Raw genomic sequence first — 15013 nt, forward strand, 5'->3', positions numbered from 1 at the left:
ACACCTCACCCGGCAAGTGACACATTCCACTTCAATGTTAAGAAAGCAGTGCAAAGTCCATCAGTATGTGGCCACACCTTGAGCAGACCAAGAATATTTCTGCCCTTGAAAAAGCCAGGTGTGGACCCCCTAAATTCACTGCTGGTTTAGGTAGTAGTGTGTTAGGGACATTTGATGGCCTTCCATATCAGTCATAAGTTATTGGGGATTGATTACAAGGCCCCATGCCGGGGTTGTCTCCACTGTTTTGGGTTGCTATGTCAGTTTTTTCTTCCTAAGAAGTTCCTGACTTTTTTTTGTTCTTCTCTGGGACATTGGCATCACCATGATCCATTGAGCTGGTAGGCGTGACTACTAAATCACACCACTCATCCTGCGGTCATGTACTGCTCTGCCCACCGACCAAGCCAAACACACCATTGTTTGCACCTCCCACTTCAGCCAGATATGTTTAGCCTCCATTTGTGGCCAGTTAAAGTGGAAGATTCGCACGCTGCACTGGCCTACAGTTTACACAAGCTTGTCTTCCATCAGCGTAGCCTGACTGGGCTCCTCCTGATCTTACTCACTGGGGGGCATCTGTTCAACAGACTCCAGGCATGGTGCCATACCAGGAGCCTCACTGCACAGACCAAACTTTTTTCAGACACCTGTGGCCTGTCAAGGGAACAGTGCCCCACTATACCGTCACACTGCCCCAGTGGTTGTACCCAAGTTCTCAGGAGTCTGCCATGGAATCCTGCACTGTATCTCCTGAGCCAGCCGTGCTGCACTCCCAGAGGCATTGTGTTGCCCAGAGGTACACCCGACACCACCAGCTCATCTCTGGATGTGGTCTAGGAGAGGCAGCTACACCCCATAGTCTGATCTCTTTATGTTCTGATCACGGCTTATGCAGGATTTCAGCGTTTGCACCAGGCCTCCAGGACACTTCAGACCTTATCTCCTCCACTGCAGCACAATGGCAAGCAATGCTCCACAGGTCTGCTCCTTTAACATCAGTGCACATTTGCTCCCTCCATTTTAACATTTAAGGCTGGCTGGGGTGTGCTAATGGATGATGATTTTTGGAGTTAGGAGTGGAGCTCTTAAACATAAGCCTTCTTCATTTACTCCCTGGCTTACACCTTCCCCTTCCCTGTTACCTGGCCCCCTTACCCCTATTTGGTTTTTACAATTACATATTATGGTCAAATAGGTAGGACGCACTAAAACAAGTGTATTTTTAAAGACACTTTTTGTTTTCAAAATTCACCACAATCCTGTGGTACTCAATATTGTGTGATGCAAACTTCTCACATTAGAGGACCTGAGAAATGTGTGCTACCTCTCAAAACACCTAGGGGTATATTCACAAGAACATGTGCTAAATATCACCAAAAAATGCTAACGCACCTTTACACATCGCAGGCAATCGCGGGAAAATAACCCTTTGTTAATGTGGAATTGACAACACTGCGGTGCCATGCGATAGTCTGCCTAAAACACAGCCAATGCCCGCAATACAACCACCGCAACGGAGATAAACACACAAGCCCCAAAGCGGAAAAACATTTGATGAGCCCATCCACGATGAGGAAAGCAGGGATAAGCACCTCCAGGCCCGCTACACACACAGAAGTGAAAACCTCACTGCCCGAAAGGGAGAAGTGTGAGCCAAATCACAGCCGAAGGGACATCCCACACACAATGCAACACAAACATATAGGAAGCAGAGCACTCCACATCCAACACAATATTGTACAAACACCAACATTTGCACAAACGAACCCAGGATTCAACTGCACCCGCCTGTGGCCGGAAACGGCAATATGCACCAGGCAAAACACGAAACAGGGACATGAGAATGCACAAGTACAAACCCACATACCTGATGGGGTAGCAATGCACGTTTGGCAGGGATCCAGAGAGTCCATGACACACACATTGGCATACAAAGCAAGACACAACACAACAAGTGTGTGTCAGTGCAGCGAAGAAAAGTGCCACGATATGCAGATCAATGCAGCAGCATGCCTGAATGGGGAACGTAGCAACGCGCCCAAGTCCACCAGGAGGAGTCCATCACCAACATAAGTCTGTGCCAAGCTGCGTTGGTTGTCCGCGCCAGGATCATATGTCCAGACAATGCAGCCATGTCCACTGTCGTCTCGGGACATGTAACCAGATCCACCCCTGCAAACTGGCGTCGGGACACATGCAATGGGTCACATACAGTCGTGGCTGCAGGTACCTTGTCACTCGTCCATGAACGGGAGTGCAGCAGCGTAGGCCACCAGCTCCAATGAGCCCTTGTCATCCAACACATCCGACATGTCATCAACGTAATCCATCAGCTGACCCAGACAGATGTGCTGACACCAACCACTCAACCCAATGTGCACCAAAGCCCAATCGGGTAGTGGCTCAATGTGCTCACTGCACATGACGACTCACGCAATCTCCCAGGCCCAGTTCCCAGCCTGCATGCCAAACATCCATGCATGCCATAAACGGGCACCACAGTGACACTCCTGGTCGTGGGCCAATAGGGGGCGCACACACACGTTGAAGTCCAGGTCAGCCACCATGACGTTGGAGAGGCAGACATCCATGGACCACTCGAATAGGCACGAGCGACAATGCAACACAGGCTAAACGCAGGTGACATCCGCAAGGCGGAAGCTCAGCCAGTAACTTATCCGCAGCACTGCTAATGGCAGTGCCCCCAGGACATGCAGCAGACGTGCACGGTACAGCTCCACGTGACTGGAGTCGAGCATGTGTCCGGGATGGTCTTCCATTGCATCAGTGGCTCTGCTTGCAGCAGCACTGGCTTTCCCTGCGCCAGACCTGTGGACGGAATGGCACAGCTCGGTGCAATGAGCAGTGTCTGCGTGCAATGGAGGCAGGTCTGGGGTGGGGTTGGGGTACGTGTGAAGGCCATTTCATGCACGCTAACTACGACCGAGTACTCCTGCATGTGGGATGTGTACACAGTGGCCCCACGTCGGGCATTGAGTAGTGTGGAAGCCACAAGCAAATGCTATCTTATATGTCTAGGGGTGCTGGCCACATGCAGGTTCCTGCTCAGAGCTGCAGATGTGATCCCGCCTGATAGTGCAGACAGGAGACCTTCCATCCCTACAGTAACTCCACCATCTGCATGCATTCAGGAGATGTACAGAGAGAGGCCTGTCATTGGTGTGGTGGGATGTCTGGGACCCTGGGAATCTTGGATGGTATGCCCAGCACGTGGCACATGAGCGGCCCCACTGTGTGTCACGTTGCCACATAGCTGCCCCTCCCACCCATGACCCTCCTCACTTGTGTGCGCTGCACTCCTACGTGTTCCCGTCTGTGCGGGCCCGCTCTCCTGGTGCATGCTACATTGCAACATCGCCTACTGTGGCCCTGGTGGCGACTACACCCCAACACAGAGACACACTTACTGCACCTCCTGCATGAGGCCAGGCCCGAGCCACACCCTGCTGCCCCTGCCGAATCAGCACACCCCTGGGGTGACCTGACGTACGCCTGACCAGCACATGCCACTTGTGCATGCAGGGGAGTGCGTGCACAGAAACAGTTCCAAGGTCACTGACAATGCTGAGATGACATGGTAATGTCCAATGAAGACAGCACACTGTGACGTTGCAGGACCAGTGCCCATCATGCTGACACAATGACTACACAGTCACACTTGCTCAGATGGTGTAAATGGCAATGTGGATGTGCGCACGGCCACCTTTATTAGCAGGCACACATACCGAGTGAAACCTGTGTTGGATGTGTGTGGGGTGTGTGCACACCAGCCGCCAAGGGTTTCCTGGTGCTGTCAGAAATTGACAACAGTGTACATCGTAAAGGTCATAACCATACAACCACAAAGGCCTCATGACTTGTGCTGCACAAAGTTAGTGGCCCCGGATGCACTGCGGCTGGAACGGACCCGCTACCACAGGATGGTGACTTGCGGTGCAGTCAGATGGGCTTTGTGAACTGAGCGGGTCCTCATCAATGTCCGAGGTGCATGTGGGGAGGGTTGTGGGGGACAGTGGAAGGTGTCCTCCAGGGCATGATGCAGAGGTTTGATGTTATTCGTAAGCAGAAAATGGAGGAGTGGATTGCCACTGCATTGTTTTTGCCACGGAATCAGTAACACTGACATGATGGCGACGACAAACCCAAGTCCATGGACTCAGCCACCCCAGAGTCCAACCAGAATGTGTCGTAGGTCTCGGGACACAGACTCAGTGGCACCGTGGCTAAAAGGGGATGCAGTCTGCGATGAGGCCTGTACAATGACATCAAGTTTGCCATAAATGAATCAAGGCTGAATTCAAAATTGTGTGTGACTTACTCGACCGCAGTGTAGTCTTGAGGCAGCGGTCAGCACAGGCCATTCCCCAAGTGGTGCCGGCTTAGGTTGGATGGCACCACCGGCCTGCATAGTTCAGGTTCAGTGGCACCACAAGAGGCAGACTTGCGGTGGACAGGGTTGATGGCACCAGGTCAGTTGCTGATAGTGTTCGATCACCTCCGTGACTCTGATCCGGCTGTCATCCAGACTGAACCGCATCTTCCTCTTACTCCTCTCCATGCGTTCACTGGTGTGAACTCTGCCATTAATGATTCGCGACTAAGTGCTGGATGTGTGACCTATTGGTCTGCAGGGTAGACCTGGGCCCTCAACCACATGTCACCGGCGTGCGTTGAACAGGGTTAGTGGCACCACGTGTGGCCGGCTGCCGTTGAACAGGGTTAGTGGCACCACATTTTGCCAGTTGCCATTGAACAGGGTTAGTGGCACCACGTGTCACCGGCTTGCATTGAACAGGGTTAGTGCCACCACATGTGGCCATCTGGCGTTGAACAGGTTTGTTGGCACAACATGTCACAGGCTTGCCATACAGAATTATGCCTCACTGATCGAAGGGGGTCTGGTGCTGTGGCCGCTGCCACAGACTTGGGGACACTGCTATTCAGGACTCAGGACACAGTTCCACATGTGGGGCCTACTGGGCTGATGAGGACGCCGGTGGAGTATGTAAATGGGAAAGGAGTAAGGGCAAGCATGAGAGGTCTGGGGACTAGCGGCCCAGGGTGCAGCAGGCGCACAGGGACACAGGCCCCGCCGCGCTCGGCGCAGGACTCGTGGTGGGCTGAGAGGCGCCGCCCTGGCAGACGTTGTCCATTCAAAATGAGAACCATTGAGCAGTGTGAGGGCTTTTTCTTCACACCCCTACGCAGGCCTGGCATACGCAGGTCCAACCCACTTCGCGCGTGCATGCAGGGGGAGAGGTAACATGCGTATTTCCGCTTTCTGCCCCACAGCCTCTGGGGACATGGAAGCGTCCACTGACCACTGCACTCCATGCACCAGCAGTTGCTCACCACATGGGCATTTCCATGGTTTGCACTCTGTGGTCTGTCAGGCATCTCCAGGCCACACCTGGCATTGGGTAGGTTCACATTCCTTGGTCACTTACCGTTCTCGCACATGCCTGCTCCATGCCTGCTCCATGCCTCTCCTCACATCCTGCTATTGCATGTTCATTGTCTCTGTGGCATCTGTGGGTCTTCAGGTGGGGCTCTTGGCTAGGCTCCCTTTCATACTGTGGGTAGTCGTCCTGCTTAGCACCAGCAAAAGGCAGGTGTTAATCCCTGCTGCTACTGCTGCTTATCGCCTGTTTTTGGTTCGCATTGCGGATCTGGCATTTCGTTGTGAAAATGGTGTTGTGGTTTTTTCGGGTGTTTTTGCATGGGAATGCCTACTCTGCATCTCATTAGGGTTAGTTGGTGGTGTCCACCACGGAGGTAAATTTCGGGACAGTTATCGCGGGAATACTGGCAATGTCCGCAGTTTGCACCAGCTTGTGAAAGGGGTGTTAAATCTATCTCTGCTTTTGATGCAGTGCGGTGGGGATGAATCAGAGTTAAGTCCTTATGAATATACCTCCTTGTGTTCTTTTTCTGTTTCTGGTTTGGACACAGTGGCCAGATCATCGGGCCCGATTCACAGAACTAACTTAAGACAAAATCCTAAACGTACTGCTTTTAGTATTCACAGAAGGCATTTAGTAGAAGTAAAGTTAGGATTTTGTCTTAAGTTTAACTTAAGACAAACTTAAGACAAACTTAAGACAGACTTGAGACAGACTTAGGACAGACTTAAGACAGACTTAAGACAGACTTAAGACAGACTTAAGACAGACTTAAGACAGACTTAAGTTAAGATTTTGTCTTAAGTTTGTCTTAAGTCTGTCTTAAGTTTTTCTTAAGTCAAACTTGAGGCAAAATCCTAACTTTACTACTACTAAATGCCTTCTGTGAATACCAAAAGAAGTAAGTTTAGGATTTTGTCTTAACTTAGCTTTGTGAATCGGCCCCATTGACATTTACATTTTGTGCAGCCTTTATTTGGAAAGTGACAGTATTCTGAGGGAGGTGGGCGAGTGTCCTTTGCATCAAAACAAATCTGAAGGATATTCAAGTGATCTTCAAGAGTCAGTCTTGATCATATGACGGCTATGTACTACTTACACACCAAAAAAGCAATACTTTAAATTTGTATTGTTTTGGTTGAAGCCTAGTGTCACACAAAAAAGATGGACGTAGGTCTTTTATGAGAAAACCACTCACAATTCAATGTGATTATTTTAGCCAAAATCCCATCTCAAAATGTCTCAGAGTAGCAACCCCATCATTGCATTTGCTGCATTTAGGGATTTGTGGCAGTTTCTTGTCCAGTACCTACAGAGTAAAATGTGTCTTATCAGTGCTGTATGTTGTGTAATTCTATGCCCCACATTCGAGCAAATCACATTGGTGAATCAACCTCTTGGTCACTGCTCCTTTATTATATGCTTAGACAACCGGTTGTCCTGGTTAACCCTAACTGTTATTGGCTTGTTCACCTCAGATTTTTGCCATTTCTAGACCCTATTTTCTGCTGCACGTGGAACTGAGTACTAACATCCCTACTAAACAGGAGTACATTGTCTGTACTCCCGCTTTAAAATTGGTTTTATGCTAACTGACTTATTTCACTTGCCTATGCATCTAGGATATATGGCATAGAAAATGTATCCAGGGCCTAGACGTTATATGCGCCCTATGGACTGCAGCGCTTATTTTGGCATCCACAGAATGGGCCTGTAAAACATTGCTTTAGTTCTACCATGTGTAGTGTGACAGCAGAAGCATGTATCCTGCTGCACAGTCCTTTCAAATCACTCTTTTGACAGGTAGCAAAATCAAATTTTAAATATTAATTAAGTCACCCCAAGCCCATTTTGCTGCCTAATAGGTAGGGCGCATAATATTTAAGAGTGGAACAGGTGTGATATTAGAAATGGCATGCTCCACCAGTGACTATGCCCAACACGACATTGTCTCTGGTCAGGCTGTAACTTGTACATAGGAAAAGTCAAAGTATAGAATATGCACTTGTTTAACTTGTACCAGCCACAGACTCCATTCAAAAACGTGTTTCAATCGTTGATAAAGTTTGATGGTAAAGTCAGATTCTATTAAATCTATTGGAAATGTAAGTTTAAAAAGGTACATTTACCCTTCCTGATGCTGCTGAACAGCTTTTACAGATGTGCGAATGGTGCAGTCACACCTGGCTCTAACCTTGTGGGTGGGGCAATGCTGGGTTTAGAAATAACATATGGGTTTTAATAGTACCCACTGCAGAGTTTCATGTGTGTCTGACAGTTTTCAGGCAACAATAAAATGTCAAGATAACACTAGTGAGTTTTGTTTAGTGACAGTTCTGATTCAACATAAAGTTGTGCAGATGGTTAAGGTGCTGGCTTCAAGAATGTGTACCATGTAGCTCACAGAACTGCATTTTATGTAAGTATCTCAGTGGATTACTGCTTTTGTCACATAGATCCTTTTGTTACTTGCAGTGCATAAATTATAACCCTAAACACACGCAAACTGCATGGCAGAAGGTTGGAACCTAACGTTTTTTTTCCAGTCTTTCATTATCCTAATGTTGTTAAAAGGGTTGGTTTAAGTAGTAATACATTCTTATTAGTAAAGCCACTCTTAAAATATACTGTCTACTAGTATGGATGACATGATTCCTACACCTTGTAATCCGCTTATGTAACATTTTCTATAGATTAATTTACAGATGTATAATTCATCAGTATGAGTAGCACTATAAAACAAATGAAATGCATATGAGAGAGGGGCTACGGAGAGATGAGGGGCACTGTTGAAGAATAGTAATGAGGGAATCAGTGGAGAAGGTCATTAGGAGGCACCAAAACAGATTTGTTGTACTGGGCACCACCAGTGCTAAGGCTGGCCCTGTTGCTGGAGGCTAATTGGCATTAGCTGTTCAGCCTTCTGCTCAGCCTGACTGAGGTGTGAACGAGGTATGAAAACTGTTCCCAGAGCAGGGACAATGGCCTGTGAGTAGGGAGGTGTTTTCTTCCCCTGGCAGTAAGACCAGTTAGGGTGGGCCCAGGAACCTAATTCATTTCCAAAGGGCAGCCTGTCACAAGTAAATGGCAGGTGACACTTGGAAAGGCACAACCATTTTCTATAGTCAGGCTGGCACCAAACCCAGTGGAAGAAAAGCTACCCCAAAACCAGAAGGGGACTGCTCCCTACCCTGCCTACACCTCTAGGCTGTCAAACAGGCCCTGCACATGGGAGAAAGGGTTCCCATCTTGTATTTTGAGAGTTATAGGCACTGTGGGATTGTTTGCAGTAGTCAAATAAGAACTGCTGAAAACGTTTGTAGAGATGCCCATTGGTTAGGGAGTGCCCAGGAATCACCCCACCCACTATTTAGTGCCAAGCATAAATGTGGCGTCCGAGGCACCATTCTCAGAACACTTACAGGACCTGTGGAAGATCAGAAGAGGACTGGAACTGCTGTCTGTGACCTGGTGAATTCCTGAAAGACTGCACCTGCTCTCTCCTGTACCCAAGACAAAAAAGTGAATTTCAATGGTCAGTTGACCGACCTCTTGTGTAGCTACACAACAATCCGCAACAGACCTTTTTCCTAAAGTGCTAAGCAGACCAGTGGCAACTTTTACTGGGCTTCCCTGTTGGCCTCTGCCAAACACCGATGGTCTCTAGGTGCCTTCCCCTGAGGTTTTCTGGTCCTTAGAAGAATACTCCTGTGGTTGTTTGGGCACCAAAAGAAAGCTTGGAAACTTTTGAAAACTTTTCCCCAAAAGCTCCAGCAGGACCTGCAAGACAAAGTACCTGACCAAAAGTTCCAGAGCATCAGATTCAATTTCAGCTTCGTTCCGCTCAAAGCTCCACGCACCTCCAGAAAAATGACTAAGCCTCATTCTCCATTTTCGTTGAGAAATTTCTAAACCTCCAGAGTTCCAGTGGGATCAACGTGCTTGAAGTATCCATCCTTTGGTTTCACATAAAATTTCACCAGCACCCTATTCAGGGAAGATTTTTCCTCTCTAAAATTGACAAAGTCGCTTTCCGCCTTGGAAGAAATTTCAAAGCTTTTCTTCAGAACGTGGCACCTAGATACTGGACCTCTGTGCCTCTGGGCCGGTCACTCCTCCACGCACTGCGCACACTCCCCGTGGGTGTGCCCTTGCTGGCCCGTTCCCGCCGCTGCTCGCAGCTGTGCCCCTGACCACGAGGCGTGGTCTCTGCTCCTAGAACGCAGCGCCGCTCCTGCTGCCTGCGTGACCATTCTGTTCCTGCCCTGCACTATCGTCTGTCCCCCCTGTGCTGGGGCTGCTTTTCCCCGCTTTGCCCAGCCTTTCTTTCTTCCTGCCTGTCCCTTGCCCAGTCCACCGTTTTTCCCGCTGTTTTCCCGCCGTTTTTTTTTTCCCGCTGTACCCCCACCACCTCCCCGCTCCCCGCCGCTGCTCCCCTGCGGCCCGCCCCCCTCCACCTGGAGCCTTCCCACTCGCTGCCCCGCTCCCGCCTCCCAGCTGCCCCTCCCTCGCTCCGCCCCCTCCACTCTCCTCTTATGGCAGAGTGGCCAACGCGCAGCGTGCGCGCGCAGCGGGCGCGCCCTAAGCGCGCCGAAGGTGCGCCAAAGGTAAGCCCGTCTGCGCCCGTCCGCGCCTGGACCGCGCCCAGTGCCAGGACCCCTGGGCCCCGCAGACACCAGCCTACCCGCCGGACGTACGACTCTGCAGCCCTCAACGCACTCAACACCGGCAGTATCCCGGGATGCTACCGAGCCACCCCGAGACGAACCCACGGACCCTTCAGCTGCCACGCCTGCAAGTTCACCTGCATCCGGTCCTGCCCCGCACCAGCACCCGCCAAGCCGAACACCAGCAGCAACCACCTGAAGTGCATCCTCCTCAACACCTGCTCCATCCACAGACACTCCATCGAACTCTGGAACCTCCTCGACACCACAGCTCCTGACATCGCCTTCCTAACGGAAACCTGGATGAACGACTCCTCGGCGCCCGACATCGCCATCGCCATCCCAGAGGGCTACAAGATCACCCGAAGAGACCGCGACAACCAGACTGGAGGAGGCATCGCCATCATCTACAGGGACACCATCCGCATCAAGACCAACACCGACGACACCCTGACAACCGCCGAACACCTGCACTTCCAGATCCACACGGACCCGAAAACCACCCTCAGAGGCACCCTGATCTACCGACCCCCGGGACCACACACACAATTCAGCGAGGACATCGCCGACTTCATCAGCCCGCATGCCCTCCCCTCCGCTGACTACATCCTCCTGGGGGACATCAACTTCCACCTGGAGAACAACAATGACCGCAACACCACCACCCTGCTCGACAACCTCGCCAACCTCGGTCTCAAGCAGCTGGTGTCCACCCCCACCCACCTCGCCGGACACACACTCGACGCCATCTTCTCATCCAGCAAAGACATCGCCTTCAGCCACGCCACCGGACTCCACTGGACGGACCACAGCTGCGTCCACTTCACCTTCAAAAGAACGACGATCCACCACCACCAGCAACAGGTTGCTCGAAGAAGCTGGAACAAGATCACAGCCGACCAGCTCGCCACTTCCCTGAGCCAGCACCCTCCCGCCAGCTCAGCGAACCCCAGCCAGGCCGCCGACAACCTCACGAAGTGGATCAGCAACTGCGCAGACGAACTCGCCCCACTGAGGACCCCGCCCAGCCGACCCTGCAGCAAGAAGGCCCCATGGTTCACCGACGAACTCAAGAGCTCCAAGAAGAACTGCCGAGCCCTCGAGAAAGCCTGGAGAAGGGAACCAACACCGGATAACATGACCACCCTCAAGCTTGCCACCCGGAAGCACCACCAACTGATCCGCGCCACCAAGAAAACCGCATTCAAGGACCGGCTGGACAACAACGCACACAACTACAAGGAACTCTTCAACATCGTGAAAGAGCTCTCCAACCCCAACGCCGGAAACAACGACATCACCCCATCGCATAACCTCTGCAACTCCCTCGCCTCCTACTTCCACAACAAGATCGCGGACATACACAACAGCTTCAGCACCCAACCGACGCACGCCACGACCAAACCACCGCCCCCCACCACCACCCTCCGAACCTGGACCCCGATCAGCACCGAAGACACCATCCGCACGATGAACTCCATCCACTCCGGATCTCCGACAGACCCCTGCCCTCACCACGTCTTCAACAAGGCCGACGCTGTCATCGCACCCCACCTGCGGGACATCATCAACACCTCCTTCGACACCGCCACTTTCCCGGAGAGCTGGAAGCACGCCGAACTCAGCGCCCTACTCAAGAAACCTACAGCGGACCCCACCGAACTCAAGAATTACCGCCCCATCTCGCTCCTCCCGTTTCCAGCCAAAGTCATCGAGAAGACCGTCAACAAACAGCTGGCCGCCTTCCTCGAGACGAATGGATCCCTCGACCGCTCACAGTCGGACTTCCGAGCCAACCACAGCACCGAGACCGCCCTCATCGCTGCCACCGATGACATCCGAGCCCTGATGGACAACGGAGAAACAGCGGCCCTCATCCTCCTAGACCTCTCCGCGGCTTTCGACACGGTCTGCCACCGCACCCTAGTGCAGCGCCTCAGCAACGTCGGAATCCAGGAGAAGGCACTGAAATGGATCGTCTCCTTCCTCGACGGAAGAACACAGAGAGTCCGTCTACCACCGTACAAGTCAGAGGCCACCGAAGTCATCTGCGGCGTCCCTCAAGGGTCCTCGCTGAGCCCCACCCTCTTCAACGTCTACATGAGCCCCCTCGCGGCCATCGCACGCCAACACAACCTCAACATCATCTCCTACGCTGACGACACACAGCTGATCCTCGCCCTGACCAACGACCCCGCCGCCGCCAGAGCCGACCTTCACGAAGGGATGAAAAACGTAGCCGAGTGGATGACGACCAGCCGCCTGAAACTGAACTCGGACAAGACGGAAGTCCTCATCCTGGGCTCCTCGCCCTCCGCCTGGGACGACTCCTGGTGGCCCCCCGCCCTGGGCACCGCACCCAAACCGACAGACCACGCACGCAACCTGGGCTTCATCCTGGACTCCTCCCTCTCCATGACCAGACAAGTCAACGCCGTCTCCTCGTCGTGCTTCAACATCCTGCGCATGCTACGGAAGATCTTCCGGTGGATCCCAACCGAGACCCGGAAGACGGTCACCCAGGCCCTCGTCACCAGCCGACTGGACTACGGCAACTCCCTCAACGCCGGAACCACCGCCAAGCTACAGAAAAGACTCCAGCGGATCCAGAACACCTCGGCCAGACTCATCCTCGACATCCCACGACACAGCCACATATCCGGACATCTAAGAAACCTGCATTGGCTCCCCGTCAACAAAAGAATCACCTTCCGTCTCCTCACCCACGCACACAAAGCCCTACACGATCAAGGCCCGAGCTACCTCAACAACCGCATCAACTTCTACGCTCCCAAACGCCATCTCCGATCAGCCAATCACGCCCTCGCCGCCGTCCCCCGCATCCGAAGAACGACAACAGGAGGAAGGTCCTTCTCCTACCTGGCCGCCAAGACCTGGAACTCCCTCCCGACCGACCTGCGACTGACCCAAGACCACCTCTCCTTCAGGAAGAAGCTCAAGACCTGGCTGTTCGAGCAGTAGCAGCACCCCCCCCCCAAGCGCCTTGAGACCCTCCGGGTGAGTAGTGCGCTATACAAATGTCTTGATTGATTGATTGATTGGTCTACTAGTCTACTGCTTTCATAGACTTTCAACGGCTTTCTGGTGCTATTGCTACTTAAAATCTCTTAATATTCATATCACAGGTTGCCCTTATTTTTTGTTTATCACATATTGTTTTATTTTTCTAATTCAGTTTGGGTTTTTTATCTCTTGATGTTTTGATGTTAATATTGTTTTGGTACTGCATAAATACTTTACACATTTAAGGCCAGATTATGATGGCGGTCGGACCACAATCAACAACCAACCATCTGCTGCTTCGGTCCGACCTACGCATTACAATGCATGTGGTCAGAGGCAGCAGGCAGAGGGACCGTCCAATACTTTCCGACGGGCTTTGCCGTCGGGGTTATGAAGCCGGTTTCCGACAGCCATTCCATGTCGGCCTTTTCGACATGGAAAGGCTGTCAGAAAGCAACATTGAGGGTCCCTAGCAGGTCTTCTTCCTCCCTGGCCCTTCGCATTATGGCCTTGTGCCCCCCTAACCAACCCATGAGGTGCCTGCCACACAGTTCAAGGATGTTTACAAACCTCAATTTGTCAATGGAAGCTTATGCTCTGGGCCTTTTCTGTCCGCCGCACAAGCTTCCATTGACAAATGGATGTTTGTGACTGCACATATCTAAATACTGCAGTCGGAACTGCCGACCTAAGATTGGGCGGTTCCCAATCCGCAACATTCGTCCAACATAGTAATCAGGCCCTTAGTGACTTTCAGGGTTCATCCTGACAAGAAGTATTGTTATTCCTTGAGGTGGGCAGTCGTCCACCCCAAATGTTTATTAACTTTCTTATAATAATTTTCTAGATTGTTCGAGGAGGGTGAAGTGCAGTGCTAAGGCCAAAGCGACTTACTCCAGAGCGAGGGGCTCACTGTTCGATTGCCAGAGGCCGGTCTGCTCAGCACTATGTGACTCTGGGCAATAGCTCACTTAATCTCTTCGAGGGTCCCCAGTGCCTTGAAACCTTAAGGGGTGAGATGTTCCCGTCCATATTTTTTCCAAGTTCGAAATTTCCAAATTAGGGTGCAAATAGCTTGGGTTTTGCATCACCAGGTTAGTATTCAGTTGGGAAGTGTTTTGGTTTATAGAGCAGATTTCAGCAAGTGGGCATATATATTTATTTAAATTCAGTAATTTCAAGGATTTTCACCATGACCCTGCAGTGTAGTCTGTTGAATACAACCAACTCACCTCACTAAAAGGTATCACCAGACAGTTTATGAACTTCATATTTTGTTTCTGTTTTATAAGAGCCGGTGTGCGGCTCAAAGGTTTTACGTATCTTGGACAGGACCTGTATTTGGCACTCTAGAAAATAAGACTGCCTGTCAGGTGACATGATGAGAAAGCTTATATTGCATAGTCATTTTTATAAAGTAAAGTGAAACATTGATAAGAAAGCAAGTTGTGCAATATTCATGACATATTCATGGTTTATTGCCAGTAAGAAAAACCATTGTGATAATAGAATACAATATTTAGATCCAATAGGCCTATGACCAGGAGAGGAACTGCAGGTAGCAAAAGTAGCTTAAAAGGCATCAGATAATATGTGTATCGATGGCCTGTGGTTCAGCTCTGTTCTTCCATTTGTCTGTGTGAGTGGAAGTCTCTGCTGTTATCCACGATAATGTACTGCATGAGCTATTGGTTCAGTCTACATCAGTCATTGGCTCTTTTGCCCAGTGAATGACAGCATTTTATTATCAAATGTACATCCAAATGAAAACCACTATGCTTCATTGTCAGAGCTTATTGGCCACTCCTTTGGTTTTTAAGTTTCTCCTTTCATATTTACCCTTTCATTTAATTGCAGCGGCAGCTCCTCCACCATGGCGGAGGAGCGTTGCTCCGG

The sequence above is a fragment of the Lissotriton helveticus genome, chromosome 8 (assembly GCF_964261635.1).
Source record: "Lissotriton helveticus chromosome 8, aLisHel1.1, whole genome shotgun sequence".
NCBI classification, from domain to species: domain Eukaryota; kingdom Metazoa; phylum Chordata; class Amphibia; order Caudata; family Salamandridae; genus Lissotriton; species Lissotriton helveticus.